This window comes from Ahaetulla prasina, chromosome 1, assembly GCF_028640845.1.
Source record: "Ahaetulla prasina isolate Xishuangbanna chromosome 1, ASM2864084v1, whole genome shotgun sequence".
In the NCBI taxonomy this organism is placed as follows: Eukaryota; Metazoa; Chordata; class Lepidosauria; order Squamata; family Colubridae; genus Ahaetulla; species Ahaetulla prasina.
The window spans coordinates 278,160,221-278,172,561 of record NC_080539.1 but is presented as its reverse complement, the minus strand read 5'-3'; positions in this window follow the sequence as shown (position 1 = coordinate 278,172,561).

Here is a 12,341-nt window from a genome sequence, read left to right as displayed (position 1 = left end):
CTATTTAATGAAATCAAACCTTTGCTAGGTGATAAGCCTAAGCATAATCAATTAATCAAAAAGGATTTTAATGGAGCTTGACTGTTCCAGAGATGTTTGTCTTGGTAATATCATTAAAATCCAATTATGATAAATGTTACAAAATGTTACAGTAATACTGTGTCATATAGTATTATTTATCTTCTTAGTATGAGAAAGTATTAATTGCTGGAAACCATGATTCGTTCCTGCAATATAGAAATCCATTTTGTGTGTTTTTCACCAGTTACTTCAGATTTTTTCTTCATGAATGGATTTTTGTATCAGCAGGTTCTCTGTGCACACTGTTGTGACATAGATCTTCCATTAACTAAATGCTTTTATTATGGTGATGTCATGACACACCAAAGACTCTTCTTTCTTCAATTTATAAAATGTTTTTAAGAATTAGCATGCTGTCTTTGTTATTAGGATTTATCAAACTGCCTAAGTGGCTAATACTCATTGTCTTAAAGCCCAACATGTGTCAGCCATTTCCAATCAAATTAGTGTTTCTCCTACAGGATGGAGACAATACTGTACATACAGTTCTGTTTTTATATAAGGACTATCTCCATGCTTTTATACTATGCTCTATAGAAGCCGAGCTTATTCTTACTGACATCACCAGTAAGTTCATAATGTTATAAAGAGAAAGACAACTCATTGTAATAAGTAAACTTACAGTTTATATGGAACTTTTGTCCTATGTTTACTTACTTGAAACCCTGTCCCCCCAAAAATGTGTACATAGAATAAAGCTTCTGACATAAATTGCTGCAGATGCAAAAATATTTGTTTATATAAATGTATTGGATGGATCGATGGATGGATGGATGGAAGGAAGATAGATCAATAGCAATAGCATTTAAATTTTTATGCCTCTTCACAGTGCTTTAAAGCCCTCTTTAAGTGATTTACAGAGTCAGCATATTGCCCCCAACAATCTGGGTCCTCATTTTACTGACTTTGGAAGTATGGAAGGCTGAGTCAATATTGAGTCGCTCAGAATTGAACTCCTGGAGTGAGCAGAAAGTTAGCCTGCACTACTGCATTCTAACCACTCCGCCACCATGCAGATGGATGGATAGATAGATAGATAGATAGATAGATAGATAGATAGATAGATAGATAGATAGATAGATAGATAGATAGATAAACTTCACATGGCCCATCTAGAGTCACTAGTCTTTGTATAAAAATTGTTACTTAGGAGATAGAGTATGCCTGTTTGCACTGCTCTTGTCCTTTATGAGCTTTTGTCATAAATCAAATTCTTTTCCTACATGGAAAAGAACCTTGACTTTACTGATACATGTGCTAGTAGACTCAAGTTTTTCATTGTTTTAAATGATGCTGTGGGCATACCCTTAAAGATTGTCTGGAAATAGCAACTGGCCCACAATATTTCAGCATGGATGGTGAGTAGTTCTATATAATCCTCACCTGAAGAATATCACTGGATATCAGCTGCCCTCTGAAAATATTCAGAAAAACTTTTTCAAGTGTTCATAATGGCGTATAAAACCTGAACAGTTTAATCCCAAGCTATTTTATGGGACAACCTCTTCCCGTGTAAGTCTGCTGTTCATTCTTGTGGTCAATGGTTAACTCTGCAATGGGAGGTCATATTATAGAATCAGTTGCTACTGAAACAAACAAGTGCACCCTTCATTACTGTCCAGGAGTTAAAGTCTTAGTACTGGTTATGTTTTTGAAGTTTTTAATTTTGTGGTTTCTCTAAAAATGTGTTCTCCATTTTAAATGGAGTTAAAGAGAACTGGGTATGTCTAGTTTAACGAAAAGAAGGATTAGGGGAGACATGATAGCAGTCTTCCATTCAGCTTTATCTTGTGGAATGTCACGAGCCAGGATGCCTGCATGCCCTGCAGGATGAAGAGTTTTCACACGTCCTCCAAGCATTTCTGGAAAGCCAGTAAGATCGGAAACATCTCTGACATTCAAACCTGCATCCCGAAGAACTTTTGCTGTTCCTCCTGAGGAACAGGATCCTGTAATATGCCCAGTGGAAGGCGGGAGAAATGTAATTTACAATAATCTGAATGGGAATAGAGATTAGCATGATGCCACACTCCAGGTATTCATTCACCCTCATTGATGAGTGCCAAAGGAACCACATAGGGCACATCACCTCAGCTCTAATACTAGAACTAGATCTAATTCAAAACACAAACACATTTTTTTAAAATATATTGAATAAACAGAATTTAAGAGAAGCCAAACACACAGTATTTTGACGTTCATAATACTTCGTTGGAAATTACTTGGATGGATATATGTAATGGGAATGGCCTTTAGGGAGAAGAGAGAAATAGAAAAAAGAAAAGAAAAATAGCAAATGTCAGTGAAGCATAATTTTCTTCTTAAAGTGAGGAGCAGAGAGAAAAATGAAAGCTGATCTCAGGAACCTTTACTCTTAGCCAGACAATCGTTATGTTTAGCATTAAAAAAAATGTCCATCATATGTGCTACCATTTCAGTACAATCTGGTAAGACACTACTTTCTTCTCACAAATTCACCTTGAAACCATTTTCTCACAATACTACTGCATGCTGATAAGTAGATGAAGGGCAGGGGTCTGTGGGAGACATGGGAGAAGGTAGCTAGAATAAATGTAACTAAACAGTCTTTCCTCACTTTCAGTAATCATGGCTCAAAGATGTTTTCTTTATTTGCCCCCTAACCCATAAGCAAACAGCCATAAGTTGTCTGTAGCTGTGCTGTTGTTAAAGTAGTGTTTTCCTTGTAAGCCAAGAGTAGCCAGGAGCATCTTTGAGATATATAAAATCTGTCATGCTTCACTATGTACAGTATAAAGCAGATGTAAATTTCAAGTATGAAGTCAGGTGATAAATAATAGGTGGTACCAGAGCAACAATAAACTGGGGGAACATGATAAAATAATGTACAGTGCCTATAGTAGAAGATTCCACACCAGAGAACCCATTTTCTCCTTGCCTCATTGGTGTGTGCATTGATTGATTACGTGCCATCAAGCTGCAATCAATTTCTAGTGGCCACATAAATAGATTTTCTCTGTGATGACCAATTCCCTAGCCTGGACTTTCAGTTCTTCCAAGGGTGCATAGAACAGAGACATGTGAGACTTATGAGTTTGCAAGCTCATGTAATTCAAGTGAAGAGACAAGAAAAACTAGATGACTATGGGCATGGAATTAAACCTCTCATTTTTTACCACATGCTGATTAGCGATGGGGAAGGGTCTCCTAAACTTCCTTTATATCCCTAATCAGCCACTGTCAATGGAAGAATCAAGTCTAAAGATACACTGGAGTAGAAATGTTCTCATCCTAGCCAACATAAATGTTCGCTAAGCTGGATAGGAATTATGGGAACTACAGCCCATTGTGTATGAAACGTACTGAGTATGGGAAAGAGCAAGTTAATTTTTAAGGTAGCATTTAAAGTCAGCAAAAAGTGCATGAAAAAAACATTGCTACTATTCCAGAAACATTTACTGACACTAACTATAGAAGACATATAGCTTCCTGTAATTAGTGTGCACCCTTTAGATGTGGCTAATTACCTCTTATCAATTAATTTCTTTCTCATTAGAGACTGTAGACATGAGAGAGAAAATGAGAGGTCCGGACTCATAAGGCAGCAGAAAATTCAGTTAGATAATTTTTCCAAGGTGGTTAATTCCAGGTGACTATTAGGTTATTCAACCTAGGAGAATTTAATGATTCCAGACAGTTTGTGCAATGAATGTCCCTGTAAATCATTTATAATTACAAATATAAAAATTAAAAATCAGTCTGAAGAGAAAGATAACATGCTATTAATGATAGAGAGCAGTAGGCTAGCAATGGATGCCTAGATCTTTTTAATCAGGGGCATTCTGGTGGCAGACCTCAGCACCTCACAGGGATTCTACTGGAAATTCAGAACTATAGGCCTTAATCAAATTAAGTCATTAACACGAAGTTGAGTCCATATGTTCTCCACAAATATTTTCCTACTGTCAGAAAAAGTCTAATCTTGTCTAACTAAAAGTATAGTTTTATTTCAAAACCTCAGATTATTTATTTAAAGGCAGCACATTTCAGGTTATTCTGATTAACTGGCAACAATCCATGCAATTGCACAAGTAGTAGAATGGGAAATGGGGGGAAATCCACAGCCTTTTACATTTGTCATAGTTCCTGGACTCCTTTTGAGTATGCCACTTTTTGATGGCATAGTTGCTGAACTATTGTGAACGTTGCTGCTTCTCACAATTTGAGATGGAATAACTATGACCATGGAAATTGTCTTCAGACAACACTGGCTTCTTCAGCCAAGAAACGGAGATATGCACTGTGCCCTAGAGTCGGACATAACTGACAGAGAAACCTTTATTTTAGGAGTGACATGATAGCAGTGTTCCCATATCTCAGTGGCTGCCATAAAGAAGAGGGGGGCCAGCTTATTTTCCAAAGCACCAGGACAAGAAGCAATGGGTGGAAACTAATCAATGAGAAAAGCAACCTAGAACTAAGGAGCAATCTCCTGACAGAACAATTAATCAGTGGATCAACCTGCCTCCAGAAGCTGTGAATGCTCCAGTACTGGAAGTTTTTAAAAAGAGATTGGATAACCATTTGTCTGAAATGGTATAGGGTTTCCTGCCTAAGCATGGGGTTGGACTAGACCCTTCCAACTCTGTTATTCTATTCTGTTCTATTATTACATATGAAGTCTATAGTGTGAGTCCTAAAATAAGCTTAATATAATAAGCAATAACCACAGCAATAAATGTGAAAACTCTATCTCTAAAATCCATATTGGCATTTACCACCTTGCATCATTACACAATTTATGGTGACCTAAATATGAATGACAAAAGATGGAGGTCAAATAGAGTATTTACAGTAGAAATTCCTTAATGCACAGGCTAAATAGCACAATAATGTGGTCACATCCAAGAGCCATAAATGTAGGATTCTACTCATACCATTTGTGCTTCTATAGAGAGAGCTGGGTTGGAAAAAGATGCTGGGCATATTCTAAAACCATTGAACAACCATCGTCTACTAAATGTAAGATAGAGCTGCTCAACTTCACCTTCATTATGTACCCATGTCATAGCCGGTTAATTGGCTGAATTAATGTCATCTTATTCTCACATTAACTTTTCTATTTACTTGAAATAATAATAAAAAATAAAAAAATATTTTATTAGAAATTCCATGCATGAAAAATAATTTTAAAAAGAATTCAACATTTTTCCTTTACATTCAATGATTTATGTCCCATTATTAATAAGTCAGCTATATTTTATACACAGCAATTGAAAATATGGTTCCTTCTACCTAGGCATTATTGAAAATATATTGTTGAAAACTTTATACATTAGCATATTTAGAGTAAAATCAATCTTCATTTTCTTCATATAATATTCATGTATAGTCACATTAGCACATTTCACTGTACATTAGTAAAAATGAAAGTTAACGTGACCTGATACTAATCCTACATGACAGAAAATTCCTAACTCAATAAAAATTCACATTATATTGGAAAAATAAAGTCTGTTCTTTTATCTTCCAGGTCACTTTCATTATTGCTCTTGAACCTCAAATAATGAAAAACATTTGTTCATCTGCATGCAAAATTCTGTCCATTACCAAATTTGGTAATAAAGTGGAAATGAAATGAAGTTATACATTTATTTTGTCGATAAGCAGTCCTATATAAAATATCTATAATGTAAGCTGTTACTGTACTGTGAGAATTTAATTCATATTAGATGCTGTCATTCTGTCAGACACTTCCAAGTAAAAGTGGGCAACCAGATTTCCTACATACATACTCAGTCTTTCTTTTTAAGATGGAACAAAAAGCATGACAGTAAGAGCTTAGTGCTGCTTGAAAGCTGTCTGTTTATCATTTATTTATTTTACTAAGCTTGTAAATGGTTCCAATTACAGCTTATCACTACAAAAGAAAAGGGACAGTAAAAGAAAACAAAATAAGGATCTGGATTTCCAACATGGGTTCATTTCTTTCATCTCTATTGATTCCTTTACGTTTTAATCCTTACAGTTAGCACAATTTAAGCCTATAATACATTCTATTTTAAAATATACTTGAATTGAGGAAGATTTTTAAAAATTACTTAGAAATTCATTTAATGGGTGAAATACAGAAATAGTATTTAAAATTTTTAACATCAATGTGTATACAAAAAAGTTGTCTTTATGCATACCCAGTTATTTATCTGATTAATTTACTTACTAAATACATATTTTTATTGAATTCCTACTTAGAATTCTTCCTACCACTACTAGGAAAGCTATAAATTATTTGGGACATTTGTTTTGAATCTCAAAAAGATGGGAGTGTTCTTCCATGCATCCTGCACCAACAAGCTCTCTTACTCTCTAATGGCCTATGTCAGAGGACCAGTATCTTCTTGCCTTTCAACAGTGCCTTCTCAACAATATACCCTCTTCTACATCATGACCGCCTCTCCTACATTATGAATGCAGAAATGGAGCAGATAGTTGTGCCCATGTAGCCCTTAGAATCTTTCTAAGAATTGCCTTATTCTCTCATCAATGTCAGTGATGGTTCTGGCAGTCTTGGCTTTGGTGATAGAACAAAGAACACCCCCTTCTCAGAAGTGTCTTCCATCAACCAAATCAGTCTGCGGAACAGATAATAACATCTGGATAGCAGATTAATACTTCCAGTGTTGTCTCCAGCTGGTTTCATTACACATAGAGTCTTCATAGGCAATGGTTTGTTAGATAGGTCTTCTCTTCCACATCCCCAAACACCTTCTTTTGTTATATTGATGCAACAATGTTATTTGTGTAATAAAATATAGATTTTTGGGGTGTAGAATGAGTTACATTTTTCCTGAAATCTAACTTTGTATCTTCAGGGGTAATGGATGCACTGTTCTAAGACCTGAAAGAGAGGTTAGGGATAGACTGTCATAGAGAAAAATCTATCTATGGGATTGGTAAGAGTGGACACTGACTTGTTGGCACATAATCAGTTAATCAATTCACACAAAATCAGTTTTCAAAGATTGAGGATATCACTAATCTGATAAAAATTCGTGTAAATTTTCTGTCTGCTGGGGTAAAGTATACAATTAACAGATTTTTTTCATTTGGGTTAATTATGCTAAGTACCCTTTTTTTTTTTTTTTGCAACCAAATCAAGTTTCAATGTTTTTTTTTAATGATTTCATGTTATTTTAGAATTGGATATTCAGTTTTTCCATTGGTTTATATAAATTGGGGAATGGCCAAAAGGTTTTGCTTGTTTGCATTTTCCTTTTGGCTGAATACATTTCCACTAAAAATAGCCATATTGTATAAAAAAGGAAATTGACAAAATCAGATTAGAAACAAAAACAAATAGATAATATGCATTTAAAATATTACATAGCCTCCTGCAGACAGGCTAGAAAACCATGAAGCACCAAGCAAGACCCGGAGAGGAAATTGGTCTTGATCAGGAGTTATCACACAATAGGCTTACCTGTGGGATATCAGAAGCCACTTCTAAAAGATCTAGGCAGAACTCCCAATGAATGCTCCAACTGAAAGCATTTAGTAATATCTTTTGCAGTTGAAGAGGTCCTGATGACTTTAGGGAATCATGTAGCAAAGCACTTGGGAGTTGAGCCCAGCCTTTCTCACTTAGCCCAGACAGATTCATACACATAGCATGTTGTTGAGAGGACTCTTGATTGCTTCAGTTTCCTTTTCTCCAACAAGCCTGTAGAAAAAACAACAACTTTGCCCACCTGTAATTTAATTTGCTTCTTCAGCTGAAAGGTCTGAGCTGCCATTCCCAAATTCAGATGGTCATAAAAAATGTTGGATCGCCCATCAAGGATAGTCCATCAGTAAGTTCTAGGAAGATGAGACAACCTATGATTATCCTGGTGTTAGTTCATTATTGATGAAGCCACAGATCAGAGATCTGAACAGGGTTACAACATTACGCAATTTATTTTGTCATACTGGTTAGACTTTCACCTAATAAACGCTTTTAATAAAATTGATGTTTAAGTGCCTGTAAGCCTATTAGCTTCAATGTGGCTTAAATTAAAACAAAAGATGAAAGGGGGGGGGGAGGATAGAAGAGGAGCAAGAGAAGGGAAAAAAGTGACCAGGTTACAAAAGAACTGGAAATTTCAATAGTATCCTTACCATGAATTATTGCAAGTGCAAAAATGTAATTACCTTAATGCTATTTTGATATCATATCAGCAAATTGCACCGAGGCCCATTGTGACACTTGCATTAGGGTAAGAATTATCCTGTTGTGAATGTCGTTCCCCAGAGAAAATGAAGCAGCACAAATGACTGTGATGCTTCGGCAATTAGCTACTTCAAGACAGCAACCATTTCCGTTTCTGCTTTTTTTTTAAAAAACGTATACAATGTTTAACATATAAGCAAATAACCATTTATATTCCATTTGTTTCCATCTTTTTACTCAATTAATTGCCTAGAGTCTTTTCATTTATATATATAGTCTGTGTGTATGTATATGTGTGTGTGTGTGAGTGTGTGAGTGTGTATGTATGTATGTGCTCCAAGTAACACCTCCAACGAAAGAAAACTCTGAGGCTTGTTTTTCCTCAGAGTTCCATTTTATTAGAGATGTCATATTGGCACATCTGAGAAAACCCGAATCTGAAAGCTTCCAGGTTTTCCCCACCCAAAGGAAAGTTCAAGTCCTTGCCCAACACCCACATGTCCATCACATGGTCCAATCCAAGCACCATCCCAACTGTAGATGCCTCCCAGTTCCAAACATCCCCAGTTTTCCCCAGTACTAAATATGGTAGGCCTGAAGGCCCAACAAAAAAGATGGCTTCCGGACCTGACAGGATATATACTCTCTCTCTCTCTCTCTGTGTGTGTGTGTGTGTGTGTGTGTGTGTGTTTATGTATGTGTCTGTCTGTCTTATCTCTCTCTCTCTCTCTATCTATCTATCTATCTATCTATCTATCTATCTATCTATCTATCTTTGGTTATTCAGGTTTTCTCCCGCGTAAAATTGGAAGTGTCTTGGCGATGTTTTGACGAAGTCTCATTCGTCATCTTCCGGCTTCAGCTTCGTGCTTCTGGGAGCAATGTGTGATTGCAGCTGTTTCTTCCTTTTTAACTGCTAGTGGGGGTTTGAACTGATTGGGTGGGAGCTTGGCTGTGCTCTGATTGGATGGGGTTTTTTTGTGCTCTGATTGGCTGGGAGTGTGTCCTGTTTGGGTGGGGGCTTGGTTGTGCTCAGATTAGTCTGAGTTGCAGGGGGATTTGAGCTGGTGAGCTGCATTGCTGTTGTTTGGCTTCGTGGTCGTGGTCGTTCTACATCTTCATAGTGGGTGTCAGTCTGCTGCATGTATGGATTGGAGGGGTTTGAAATGACTAATGTTGCAGCTGCGGTCTGGCTCAAATCCCCCTGCAACTCAGACTATATATATATATTCCTAGGTTTTCATGGATATAGGTATGTAGGTGTTTGGCATTTTTGGGTCTTTTCCCGTGTAAGGTTGAGAGTATCTTGGCGACGTTTCGACGAGGTCTCACTCATCATCTTCAGGCTGATGTCTTCAGCTTCGTGCTTCTCGAGGAGGAACTCGAGGTGGAGCTCGAGAAGCATGAAGCCGAAGACACCAGCCTGAAGATGATGAGTGAGACCTCGTCGAAACGTCGCCAAGATACTCTCAACCTTACACGGGAAAAGTCCTGAAAATGCCAAGACCTACATATATATGTGTGTGTGTGTGTGTGTGTGTGTGTGTGTGTGTGTGTATGTATATATATTATATGTATGTATGTATGTATCTGTATCTAATCTATATCTACCCTGCTTCCCCCAAAATAAGACATCCCCTGATAATAAGCTCAATCAGGCTTTTGAGCACATGGCAATAAGACCAAACGCTTATTTCAGGGTTCAAAAAAATATAAGACTGTGTGTGTGTGTGTGTGTGTGTGTGTGTGTGTGTGCACGCACGCGCACACACACACACACACACACACATAGAGGGAGAAGGGAAATCACTTACTTGTCTGGAAATAAGCAATGTAAAAATTTGGATGTTTGAAGCATGCATGCCTTATCATTAACACTAATACCACAATACCATAAGACAACAATGGAGGATTATATCCCTTCATGTTGAGCAAACAAAAATTAGACCGGCTACAGCCCTTTTGATGTTTCTTTTCAAAGCTCTTGAGGATTAGAACCCATGGAGGAAAGGAGCACTTATAGCTTTACTTTTCTTTGCAAATTCTTCCTACTTTATCCTGATCTGTAGGAGATACCAGCATGGACAGAAGACAACATTGTGTACTGTTATACAACTTCATAGGCTGCAGAGAGCATTGTAATTAATATGCCATTCAACAGAATACTATAGTATATAGTACAGCGTGGCAGCTTCATATTTTATTTTTCCAACAGTTTCTTAAACTGCCTGTCTAGCCTCCACAACTTGTTCCTTATTTTAAGGACGAGGGTTCCCCTTATTAAAGAACATCACTTTACAAAATAACTGATGAGACTTTTTTTCATATATCACAAAACACTGAAATAGGGTATTTCTTGTGGTAGATGTGCAACAGGAATGGGGAAAGGGCTATTCCACCATGAAAAATAGAAACTTTGATTTGATCTAGCATGGCAAATTGTATGTATACCATGGAATAAAATCAATTTTTTTTTAATTGAAAAAGTTTTAAAAAACAAAACATTTCCTTTTCCCCCTCCTCCCAGAAAACCCCTTCCCCTCCTTCCCCACCCCCGGCTTCCCGGGTCAATCACAAGGTATTGTTATACATAAACCAAACATAGAGTAAAATTTTCCCTTCTAATCCAATTAACCTCATCCAAATCTTTTCATCTCCCAACCCCCTCCCCATTACATATTCCCTCTATTTTCGTTAATTCTCGTATTTTATCTAATAATGGTTCCAGAGTCAAAACAAACAATAGTGGTGATAAGGGACATCCCTGTCTCGTTCCTTTTGCAATCTTAATAATTTCTGTCAAACTACCATTTATTATAATCTGAGCTGTTTGCTTTCCATAAATCGCTTTAATTATTCTAACAAAACAATCTCCAAATTGCATTTTCTCTATTAATTTAAATAAAAAATCCCAATGCAATCGATCAAAGGCCTTCTCCGCATCCAAAAAAATAAGTGCTGCTGAAGTATTCTTCTTTTCCAAATATTCCAATATATTAATAATCTGTCTAACATTATTCCTCATCTGCCTCCCTTTTATAAAACCAGATTGATCAGTATGAATTCTTTGTTGTAAAATCAATATTTGTATATATGTATATATATTATATGTATGTATGTATGTATCTGTATCTAATCTATATCTACCCTGCTTCCCCCAAAATAAGACATCCCCTGATAATAAGCTCAATCAGGCTTTTGAGCACATGGCAATAAGACCAAACGCTTATTTCAGGGTTCAAAAAAATATAAGACTGTGTGTGTGTGTGTGTGTGTGTGTGTGTGTGTGTGTGTGTGCACGCACGCGCACACACACACACACACACACACACATAGAGGGAGAAGGGAAATCACTTACTTGTCTGGAAATAAGCAATGTAAAAATTTGGATGTTTGAAGCATGCATGCCTTATCATTAACACTAATACCACAATACCATAAGACAACAATGGAGGATTATATCCCTTCATGTTGAGCAAACAAAAATTAGACCGGCTACAGCCCTTTTGATGTTTCTTTTCAAAGCTCTTGAGGATTAGAACCCATGGAGGAAAGGAGCACTTATAGCTTTACTTTTCTTTGCAAATTCTTCCTACTTTATCCTGATCTGTAGGAGATACCAGCATGGACAGAAGACAACATTGTGTACTGTTATACAACTTCATAGGCTGCAGAGAGCATTGTAATTAATATGCCATTCAACAGAATACTATAGTATATAGTACAGCGTGGCAGCTTCATATTTTATTTTTCCAACAGTTTCTTAAACTGCCTGTCTAGCCTCCACAACTTGTTCCTTATTTTAAGGACGAGGGTTCCCCTTATTAAAGAACATCACTTTACAAAATAACTGATGAGACTTTTTTTTTTCATATATCACAAAACACTGAAATAGGGTATTTCTTGTGGTAGATGTGCAACAGGAATGGGGAAAGGGCTATTCCACCATGAAAAATAGAAACTTTGATTTGATCTAGCATGGCAAATTGTATGTATACCATGGAATAAAATCAATTTTTTTTTAATTGAAAAAGTTTTAAAAAACAAAAACATTTCCCCCCCCTTTTCCCCC